Genomic DNA, 12,649 nt, shown 5'->3' on the forward strand with positions numbered 1-12,649 from the left:
AAATTTTGATAATGTATTTTAATCTCGCGAAAATGTTTTATTCAGGAATTTCCCTTGCTACGTATCTGGAGGCAGCAAAGAATGAAGCGAAAAACTCCATAAGTCCAATAAAATCAAACAACGTTAGATATAACACATTTAATGCACGTTTGCAGGTAAAACAGACATCGCGTGAAACCGGCCGTCAATGACGATTGCGGAAGAAGTTCTTCTCGTGCCCCAGACGACGTGGCACGTCCAAAGAAATCTTTGTTGAAGCGGGCTGCCAACCGTGTATCTCCAACGCCAGTCTTTTATTTCCAAGACGGAAAAGTTAAATAGGATTGGTTTGATGCTGAATGTAAACACAAATATGACGTGTATTAAAACGCTGTATGCCAATTTAACCTTACATTTTCGGATACTGATCGAACTTCGCTGTATATGGCAAAAAAAGATTATAAGTGTCAGTGTCGGAGGTAAAAAAAATCATTCAACTTTATACGTAGTCGTAAAATGAACGATTTAAGAAGGAAGTCTCCGAGGGAGTTTTGGAAAATATTTAAAAACGGAAAAGAAGCAAATAATGGTGGTACTATTTCTAATGAGGAATTTCAAACTTTCTTCAGTAATCTTATTTCAGGTGGTGATTTCAGAGGCGAGGAAGAATATAATGATCTTATTGGGGAATTTGATTCTGGTTTAGACCATAACTCTACTTTCGAGTCATTAGATGTGCCTATTTCAGATGATGACATTTTGAAAGCTATCAAAAAGTTAGGTTCGAATAAGGCAACCTCTATTGACAACGTTTTATATGAGTATTTTAAGGTATCAGTACCACACATTATTAGACCATTGAAATCCTTTTTTAATCATATGATAAACACGAAATCGTTCCCTCGATCATGGCAACTGGTATTGTTATTCCAATCTACAAAAAGGGAAACCAATCAGACCCTAACAATTACAGGGGGATAACTCTTTCTAGCTGTTTTTTTTCAAAATTATTTACTATCGTACTAAATGAAAGGCTGAAATTGTGGGCTGAAGAAAATAGTATTTTAACAGATGCTCAGTTTGGTTTTTAAATAAGTATAGTACTGTTGATCCTGTCTTTATTTTGCATTCGTTGATTTAAGAACATTTTGAAAGAAAAAAAGAAGCTGTTTTGCTGTTTAATTGATTATAAAAAGCTTATGATTGCATTGATAGAAGTAGGCTTTGGTATAAGTATATAAAATTGGGAATCGACGGTAAAATTTTGTCCATTGTTCGATCTATGTATAGCGAGGTGAAACTTTGTGTAAAAAATCTGGGATCATTGTCATCTTTTTTCAACAGTAGCCTTGGCTTATTTCAAGGGGAGATAACCTCTCCGACATTTTGCTCACTTTTCTTGAACGATATTGAAATGCATTTGCAAGAAAATGTAATTGACGACATTACTGTCGACCAAATTTCAATATATCTTCTGTTATTTGCAGACGATGCTGTTATTGTTTCAGAGACAAAGGATGGTTTGCAGAACTCTTTAAATAGTTTATATTCATATTGTCATAAATGGATCCTCACGGTTAACATTGATAAAACTAAGGTTATGGTGTTTAGGAAAGGTGGTAGGTTGGGCAATAATGATAAATGGTTTTATAATAATCAGGAAGTTGAAATTGTTGGATCTTTGAATTATCTAGGTGTTTTTTACCAGTGGCTTTTATTCAAGCTGCAAAAACACTTGCAGGAAAGGGGTTGCGATCACTGCATGCACTTATTGGGCTGGTTCGTTATATTAAAGTTCCAATTAAGGTATTAGCCATGTAATACAACTCGGGAAACATCGGGTAACATCGACATATATCGCCACTCGCCGTAACAGATCGCGACGAACATCGGGCGTATTCGGCCTGTACCGGATGTTGCTATTTTTAGAAACAGAAAGTATTTCCAGACTATTCATAGGTCAATAATGGAATTTCTACATCGTAGGATTTGGAAACATTGTGATGTTTTTCTCATGAATATACGTTTAAAATAAATAAACACTAAAAGTACACGCTGACAGTTGATTACGATATATCTAACAATTTGAGTCATTACAGTTAAACATGGATTATAAGTGAAATATACGCGTAAGAGAAGATTTTCTCTCGAAAAAACGAACTGTCAACACGGCATGGAACTGGGATATTCGTATCAAAGGGCTCTGAATGTAAGTATCCTTGAGCAGTTTTATACGTTGATGTGTTCAAAAACGTTTTTATAATTTATCTTTGGAATCTTAAATCATTTTTATTAGCTAAATGTTTAGACAGCATGTTCATATTTTACATGTACTTATGTACATGTTACATATTTTTATATGTACTTATGTACATAACTTACGTTTAAGATATAATATGAGTATGTAATCTTTAAATTGATTGTTTTATCTTAGAAAAATATTAGACTTAAAATTTTGTTTAAAAATGATGTGTTTTGGTACGTGACCTATTTCTAACATACCACAATACATGTACATACCCGTTTTTTTTGCAAAATGCATATTTTCAAAATTAACCTGTGAAAAAAAGTTGTATGTGGTTTGGGGCTTGAAACCGCATCTGCTAGGACACTATTGACATTCATTGGCTTGGTGTAGGTCTCGTTAAAACCCCATACTGTTGTGAATCATTATCAACCATATGCACAACAACTACACATTTGTGCCTACCAACCCTTACTCTTGGCTAAAACAGATATTAGTGCAAAATGTATAATACTTTTGCATTTGTATTTTACGGTGGTAGTTTCTGCTGGTTGATAATCAGAAGTCTAATTTCTTCCAGGCAGGAAAATGACTGAATATTACTTAGTCAACAACACTGGGTTATGAAGAATTCCAGCCTGCATTAAATACTATGTTGGATCCTTGAGAGCGGATTTGACAGCCATGTCCATCCACAAGGCAGTCGCATCTGATCGAGATGATGTGAGTATTTCATATAAAACATATTGACTTGGTTTTTGTTTTTATAAACCTACTGTATTCAATAATCAAGTGGTGGTGGTGGTGGTGGTGGTGGGGTGGTCAAGTGGTGGTGGTGGTGGTGGTGGTGATGATGATGATGATGATGTGATGATGTGATGATGATGATGATGATGATGAATTTTATTGATAAATTTAATAATTTTCTTTATATATACATGTATGTATCAGCTTGTTGTTGTTTTTCAAAATAATGTCGAGAAATATTAAACTGTTTATATTTTATTTTGTACATGTATGGCAGTATAATTATCTATACTAATTAGTTAGAAAGGCTTTAACGTACAACTTTTTTCCTTTACAGCACTAAACATTCTTGATGGGTAAAGTACCTGAAGGGGCATGAAAACCAAATCAGCATTGACTCAGCATTGAGTAGTTATCATCTGTGCACACACTTCAAGTACAAAGCATGGGAACAGACCAAACTTCAAATGTTGAAGAGTGAAGAATTATTGTTAATTAAACTAATTGTTAGAATACCAATGACAAAATAAAACAGATATACATCAAATTACCCACAGAGATTGTTTACATATTATAATATTAAAAAACAACAACATTAGTTGAGAACTTTCACTCTGATATTTTTGGAGGGGCGAGCCCACTTAGTGTTCTTGTTTTTTCACATATTTTAGTTTAAAAGTACACTCATTTGTTTTAAACTTTGTATTCTGAGTTAGTATCATAAGTAAAATTCATTTATTTGAAAGAGTACATTTTATGAATAAGTCCAATTAAGCTTTATAATTTTTTACAAAAAAAGGTTGATTTTTAAGTATTTTATTAGCTATAAAAAATGTATGGTAACATGACATTATGTATATTTTCTTCAAAACTGGACGGTAAACTATCATAAATTGTCTTTTAAATTGTTCAATAGACATCATAGATAATATCTAAAATGATTTCAGCAGCTTGCCTTATAGTTAATATTTTTTATGAATTTTATAAAACTGCTATATATTTTCAAACATCGAAAAACTGCTCTTTTCCGAAGAATCATAAGATCAATCAAAATGATTTTTTCCATGTGTATCAATAATGTGTTCGTTTGAACTTTAGTTTTCTGTTAACTGAAGTTTATTTTACCAGAAACTGTTGTGTTTATTTCATAATCTCTGATAATGTGAAAAAAAATTCAAATATAGACAAAATATTTACTTGTCGCTCTTTGTAGCCCTTGGAGTTTGGGGGTGGGTGTAATGAAACATAAATAACTTTTTTTATTCAAGGTAAAAAATCTTCAAAATTTGGATAAAAGTCCCATAGTGTACCGTGATTATAACTATGTTGTCGGTTAAAGCTTTTAAAAAAGTGTGTATTACGCGGCTAATACCTTAATATCATGTTTAATCTCTTCGACTCCTATGTGTTATCTGTTTTAAACTACTGTGTGGGGTTATATGAATGCGGAAGTCTCAGAGAGTGTGCATAAGAAATTTTGTGAATGGGTTTTAAATGTTAAACAATCCACTAACACTTTGGCCTTATATGGAGAGTTGGGTAGGTTCCCAGTGTACATTGAACGTCATATTAGAATGGTGAAATACTTTTAAAGCTCCACCCAGTAAAGCAAGAAAACTGTATTTTAAATGCTATATTACTTGATCAAATTTATAATGTAGGTAACAACGTGTCCACCAAGAGCTGGATGTCAAGAGTTCGTGACATCTTGCAATCATCAGGTCTTAATGAAGTATGGCTTTATCCTCGTTCTGTGAAAATTGAATGTTTTGTGCCTGTGCTTCGGAGTAGACTACGAGATATTTATATTAGTAATTGGAGATCTGGGTACGATTTATCCTCTGCTCTAGATGTATTCCGTAAAATTAAAACTAGTTTTGAACAATCAGCGTATCTCAGTCTGGTAGAAAATACAAAATGGAATGAAACATGAACTCGCTGATCAGCCCTTATAATGTGATACCTGAGGAAACTATGATTCTGATACATTTTGATGGCAAACGCAGTATAAACACTATTTATAATTCCATTCGTATTAAATAACTTAAGTCCATTGTTTTTATTACAGATCATGAAGTTTAATTTGCATGACATCCACAACGCAATGGCCAAAGTGGACAAATATCATATTCAGTTTTATTTTACAGGTGAACTCATATACAACACAGTATTACCAATATTACCAATACCAATATAAGTACCAACATTGACTGTCAGAACATCAAGCAATAAAGCGATATACGTTTGACATTTACACTTTTTATACTAAAAATGTGTTACATATATGTTTATTTATTTTCAGTTATAATCTAAGTCAAACAATGTGTTATAAATCATAAATCTAAACGATATATTAACATCTCCAAAGCTTGCCGTGGATTCCATTTCGTAAACTCCTGCGTGTTACATTATACATGTATTGGTAAACGTGCTAGTTTGTAGTCTGGGAATATTTATCCGTTTACCCTAATGCATAATCATTTCTATCATTTCTTAACGGCTTCCTATTATCCACCAAGTTCAAATACAAAGGCTAGAAAATATATATAACGCAGAAATATTGATGCAGATCTTTTAAACCAAAGCATTCCGCATCTAGCTATATTATGCCCTCTAAAGTACTTCTTTGTGCTGCATACTAGACTTTGTTGGTATGTAAGCATGTTCCGTCACGAACGGAACGCACTGTATGAACTGCCAACGAATTGAATACAAAAATACAAACCAGAAAAATTTATACAAATATAGGAAAAACGTAACCGGTACCCTGACTTATACATAACATTCATTTTTAGATTCTTTTGATAAACAAAAAGCATTGCAACAACACGGATTTCCACCGACAAACCAACCAAAAGAAAATATAATCACCCAAAATCAACAAAATTTGCCACAAACTGCATATTAAATGTTAACCATATTTCATTTTAATCATATACAATGCGTTCGATTTAAAAACTGATTTCGTGATATAAATAAATATTTTAATGCAATCTTAAAGTCCATCCAAGTAATGGTGATCAACGATCAATGTATTTCTGTCGAATAGTTCTTTCGGTTTGTCGTCATAACCGAACAATGTACAATCTTTCAATAAATACTCTCTCAGTTGACGCATGACTGTTAGTGGAATGGTCTGGTATGCTTGAATATATGCCTCTGTACGCTGATTCTTGATGGCTGATATATCTTTCCTGTTTCCAAGTTCGTTTATTACTGCATCCATGTACCTTTCTTCGGTCAAGGTCGATATTTCACTTTTCGAAAATGGAAATCTGCTTAGTTTTGAGATATATCCTCTAATTTGAAGGTTACACCAAACTCGAACTGACATATTGTAAATTGGGAATTTTTAATTTACTACTTTTGTGCGAAATAATCAAAATTATCTTTCGCGCAGTATCGATGGCTGATTCCTGTTCAAAGTCTAAAATTGATATTGATGTCGGGAAACTCATTCGTCCATTTACTTATTAAGTATTTGGCGTCATCTACAAAGGTTTCCAGATGACCAATGAATGTGTAGGGAATTGCGCATGCGTCGCATATCTCAGTCATCGGTTGAAAATGGGCGTTGATAGTTTTGTTATCTTTATAAAGTTGTAGAATATATTGCACAAACTCCCGGAACGTGATATCGTATTCGTAATCCTTGCTACCATTTCTTATAGTATTTGCCACTTTGCCCCAGTTTTCTATCCAGCATCTACCTGTAGGTGTGTATACCTTATCGATGTACCCCGAGTAAAGACGTGCGTAAGGATTCCTTACAAATATAAATGCTGTAGTTAAATTTAATTCCGATTCGTTATCCATATGTTTCAGGTCTTTATAGTACTGTGCTCGATTTAATACTTTACTTTTAATTTCTTTTAATAATTCAGTTTCCGTTGGCCATGAATATGTTCCATTCGTGCCGACAACACTCAATACCTCTTTCCAAAACGTTGATGAAACTTTAGGTATAGGACAGATTAGAATGTTATGTCCTTCTTCAATGAGTTCATGTCCGTTCATATTTCCGACCGAATACTTTTTGTTTTGAGGGATTCTCATGTTCTTACACTCTTGCTTAAGTGCATTTATGCGAATTGCATTTATTTTTTCTACAGCAAAGGCACTCGCTTGATTCTGTCAAAAAAAGGTAAATGAAATAATTATATAATGTACGAACGTTGTAGATTTTCGTTTAATGTACTAGTTAGATTACATGATGAAATTTATTAATGATCAACACGTGGGGGAATGCGTAACGAATGAGCCTTTCTTGATCATTAAGGTTTTTCTCCAGGTCATATAACTGACTTATTATACCAACTCATTGGCTGTGACGTAATACGTTATATTTAAGATATAATTAAGATTTAATTAAATGGATATGTGTCTACATACTGTATGTTTAGTAATGTAGGGCATTTTTGATTGTCATTTGAATATGGAGATGGTTGACAGCCGACCTGGTACAAATGTACAAAATGGTCATGTTAATTACAAAAACGTGTATTCCTGTAGTTGTAAAGCTGTCATATGTAGACAACAAATTAGTATAAGAGAGATGATTTTGGATGTGAAAACAGAGGAGGGTTAGGCAAGGCAAGGAAAGCGGCCTTGGGTTCTTAAAGGACGGCAGTTAGGATGTGGGATTACCTTAAATGTCATGCTGTATTTTAAACTGATTATTAAACTTAGAAAGAACGTGGAATAATAAAGAACTGACATTCGAACGGTTGTTGTTTAATAACTTAAAGACTTCCAACAGTTTAAGTGAACACTTAGAGAGTTCTGTGGCTGTTACGTCACATGGCTGACACATGGTCAACGCTAAATCTGATACAGGGAGTGTTTATCGGATGAGTGAAAGTAGTCGGTAAAATTCAAAAGTTGAAATTCTTCATGATTAAGTGTGGTACTAAATGATGTATCTACTTGGATGAAAGTAAATTTTGTATTCTAAGCGAAAGTAAGTTCAAAGTTAAAAAAAAAATAACTTGGTATTTATACTGATGATTGTTTTTATCAAAACACATTTACTACTGGCTTAATGCCATTCAGAATAAAATAAAGGATGGTATTTTAGAAACACTTATATCACAACACAATTTGTTGCTGCTTAATAAAAAATAAAGGGTGTTCAACGCCGGTTGTCGAATTCAATTAATTTTAGTTTGTAAGTCACGTCTTGAACTTATTGATGATTGTAATTGTTTGTTTTGTATTATTTGTTGTTATCTTCGCGGAGCATATATTTGCACATCAGAACATTTTGTCATCGCCTTAGCGGCCGATATTGCAACATAAAAACAGGTTGTTCTAGATACTGTTTAAATTTTAGCCTACTAAAGGAAAACACAAGCTATGTGTTCTCTTTTGTTTACATTAAAAATATACAAAGGATATATTGTGTACTCTAGAAAATTCTGCTTTTGTTTCTATGTTCAAACTGTACTGTCTTACCGTTTCCATAATGTTGTCTTCTTTTGGTTGTGGTGGAAAGTCGAAAGTATTGTGTGACGGCAGTTGATTTGGTAGTCTTTGTTCTGCAGATGAAATGCATATATTTAGGATATAGAAAATCAAAGAAGGTCATTTATAATACTTTATGATGTTATCTTGCAAAATCTCATCTTAACGTTTCTTATGTTAGTCACAATGGATTGGCAATCTCATTAAAATCATATCGTGACGTTCACTTCATTTCATAGCGTAACGTCGTGAAGCGTGTATTGGGGATCTGATTTTAATGAGATTGAATGGATTGGCAAAATGCGGTAGGAGGGTTCTTGGATGAATTCATCTCTGCTTGCTTAAAGTGACACTCGTATTTTAAATCAATACAAATACATATAAAAAAACCCATAAATTTTGAGTGATACATCTTTAACTAATTACTAAATAATGCATTAAAGAAAAAACCCAACTTACATTGAAAACTCCTTCAGTAAATTACCAATACAAAACGCGGTTTATAACGCAAAATATTTTTAACTACGGAGCAGATTTCTTCGGAAGATATTGCAATGTTTGGTGGTTCCAATTTAGGATTCTTGAAACTTATGTCTCTATTGATAAGAAAATCATTCATTTTGCCAATATGTGTGACATTAATAAAATCGGCAAAATAGTCTTTAAAGCCTTCTGTGCCAAAAGTGTACGCTGTACATCTTTTCTTAGAAAAAATATATAAATGGCTATTATGTTTTTCTTCTTTTTTTCTGGAAATGTTTGCATTTCATAACATCAAAAATGAAAGCTTGTGGACCTTTAACCCTTGTATTGGTCACATTTTATAGGTCGCCATCAGCGAAAATCAGCAGTGTTGAGGCCATTATTTCCCCAGGTTACGGCCTCCAAACTCTACCCTATCCGAAAGTCATGGTCATATCATTGAAATAAAACCAAAATCCACAACTTTATCCAGATTTAACAGAGTAATGGCACACGTGTAATTCATTTATTACAACATGTTTACTGAAACTCAGCACCCTATTAAAGGGACTAGACACCAGATGATACCCTTGTGCACCTTGGTATCCACATGTTTAAGGTCTCTGACCACATGAGTACCAAGTTTCATTTAAATGTCCTAAATGTTTGTAAGAGGTATCGCCTAGGTAACGGTCTACAACGTTTCATTTGAATATCTTACACTATGTATGACGTGTCGCTAAGTTTAAGGTGTGCCATGCAATTTAAATATTGAATGTTTTAATTGTTTGTATGAGGTATCGCCAAGGTAATAGTCTACCAAGTTTCATTTTAATTTGATGAAGGTTTGTATGAGGTATCGCCAAGGTTAAGGTCTACCAAGTTTCATTTGAATTTGATAAAGGTTTGTATGAGGTATCGCCAAGGTAAAAGTCTACCAAGTTTCATTTGAATTTGATTAAGGTTTGTATGAGGTATCGCCAAGGTAAAAGTCTACCAAGTGTCATTTGAATTTGATAAAGGTTGGTATGAGGTATCGCCAAGGTAAAAGTCTACCAAGTTTCATTAGAATTTGATAAAGGTTTGTATGAGGTATCGCCAAGGTCTACCAAGTTCATTTATATATCTTAAACGTTTGTATGTGTTGTCGCTAAGGTTTCAATTCTTGCTCGACGACGTCTCATATGATTCCAACGAAGCAGACTTCGCCGACGGTGACATTAAGGCTTTCACAAAAGTCCGACTGTTTGTTTTTTTAAATATCCGAGGTAAAAAATGGCACCATGTGTAGAATTCAATATACACTTTTCACAAGTGTTTCTGTGAGTTTGGTTAGTGGTCATCAAGCCGGACAAATGGGGGTTTCCGGGCACTCCGGTTTCCCCCACAATACAAGTCCATGCTCACACACAGCCTCGCGCAAACGAGAGTTACTTAAGAAAAGTTTTCATAACTTTCTATTCAATCGTTGTTTAATACATAATGTTTAAACAAAGATTTTCTAAATACTTGAAGTAGGTATTGTTTAAGACTGAGGTCGCCAATAATATATTGCGAAATCTCGAAATCAAGTATCGCTATGTTACGCTTTTCTATTAAAATTGACAATTATCTTAGAACAACAGTTTTATACATTTGGTTTTCAGCTATAATCAAACTTCTTATAAGAAATTGCTTCTTTACAAAAATAACTCAACTTAAGGTCTGCTTTCATATTTTTTTCATTGTCAAGTACATTTTAACGTCAAAATGCAGTTTAATACCATTTTATACCATTCTTGCTTTTGTACCTATCAAACATGAAGACATTATTAAATTATATCTTTTTTACCCTAAAAGCTGCACATGTAATTCAAAAACGTGTAAATATGAAAATTACAAGATAGAGATTTAGAAAATAAACACTCAACCTGTGTATAAAATTAACATAACAAGTCCAATGGCCAACATAAATATCCAACATTGTCTCCTTTCCATAGTTTTCTTTTTTAAACTACCTACATATACTATAAATGAAAACGTTTACAAATTTTACAATATCTATATCGGAAAATCGCCATTTTGCCTCCGGCCATTTTTACAACTGGTTTTAATATGGTTCACAAAACATATTGAGCACGTGACAATCGCAACAACTCGGCCATTTCCGGCAATCTTTGGGATAAACCTAGTTAATTGGCTACAAGAATACGAGAATGTGATTTTACCGCCGGCGATTTACTCAATTATCCGGCCTACGATAAGTAAACCGATTCAATAACGTAACCAATGTACCGAAATAAATAATTTATATTCGTGTCTCAATTAAGCCTTTTGGAAACTTGAAATAAGATTAAAATTAATTCAGAGACAGCTTGATTTTTTCGCCAGATGTAAATAAAAATGTCACTTGACGGTTGTAAACATACCACGCGTTTTAGAAATGGGCGAAGCCATGTTGTCTTACTTTAACAAAAAAACCCAATATTATTTCTGACGTCATCTGTTGGATAATTGGCGAGGTGTTCCGATTGGAGCGCGTTGTTGCCGTAAATGCCGGGCATGGAAAGTGTGTGACCAAACTGCGATCGGTTGTTTTCGTGAAATGATATTTACAAGAACGTTTAAAATCACGAGCTGCGAAATAATGCCCAAGTATGCTTGAAAATTGAAAAATCCGGCGATCATTTGGACTCTGCAACATCTATTTCAACTTATCATGGACACTAGCATAATACCAAGTGTGTGGCGGAAAGCAATTATATGCCCTATCATGAAAGACTCTGCTTCGGACCCTCGTATTTCAATGAACTATCGCGGGATAAGCTTATCATCGTGTATAAGTAAGCTGTATACGTCGTTTGTGAACAGAAGGCTTACCACATACCTAGAAAGCAATGACATACTTGCTGATGAACAAAATGGCTTCTGTCGTGATCGGTCATGTGAAGATAATGTATTCACACTGAATAGCATCATAAAGAACAATAAGCAGGTGTTTTACAGCATATATTGACCTTCGTCGTTGTTTTGATTATATCGACAGAGATATGCTATTGTATAAACTCATACTAAACAAAATAGACGGGAAACTATATAACTCCATAAAGAATATATACGCAAGTTCAATGTCAACCATACGCATCAACGATAAATTAACAGACTGGTTCGACTGTGTTACTGGCGTGAAACAGGGGTGTAATTTGTCGCCAACATTGTTCGCCGTGTTCGCAAACGACCTTGTACAGGAGGTGAATGACCTTGACCTTGGGATACAAGTGGCTGATCACAAACTCTCTATGATGATGTATACGATATAGCGCTCATGAGTAACACAGCAGAAAAACTACAAACTATGCTGGACACGGTGCATAGCTGGTGTAAGCGCTGGAGGGTTTTAATTTATTGCAACAAGTCAAAGTGCATGCAGTTTCGTCAAGGCAGATCACAAAAAAGCGATGTCGTATTTAAAATTGGTGAAAATATTAATGAAACTGTCGATCGATACAAGTATCTAGGGGTCATATTTCACGAGAAAAGTGACCTTTTCTACAATTGTGATGCGTTAGTTAGACCTTGGTTTTAAAACATACGAAAAGCTCTATAACTCGTGCGTCATTCCAACCATGGATTATTGTTCATCGATATGGGGCTACAAAAAGTACCAGCCTATCGACAACGTCCAACATAGGGCCATGAGATATTTCCTTGGTGTTCACCGCTTCACGCCGATACTTGCCATGGTCGGTGACACTGGTTGGCTCCCAAGTATGT

The 12,649-nt window shown here is 34.1% G+C and overlaps 1 long non-coding RNA gene across 1 annotated transcript; it reads left to right on the forward strand.

Moving 5' to 3' along the window:
- Positions 1–2,118: 2,118 nt before the first annotated feature.
- Positions 2,119–3,423, forward strand: LOC128219602 (uncharacterized). The gene is made up of 3 exons (XR_008258594.1): positions 2,119–2,188; positions 2,805–2,947; positions 3,309–3,423. It is a non-coding gene; the product is annotated as an uncharacterized LOC128219602 (long non-coding RNA).
- The last annotated feature ends 9,226 nt before the right edge of the window (positions 3,424–12,649 follow it).

Source organism: Mya arenaria, chromosome 15 (assembly GCF_026914265.1).
Source record: "Mya arenaria isolate MELC-2E11 chromosome 15, ASM2691426v1".
NCBI lineage: Eukaryota > Metazoa > Mollusca > Bivalvia > Myida > Myidae > Mya > Mya arenaria.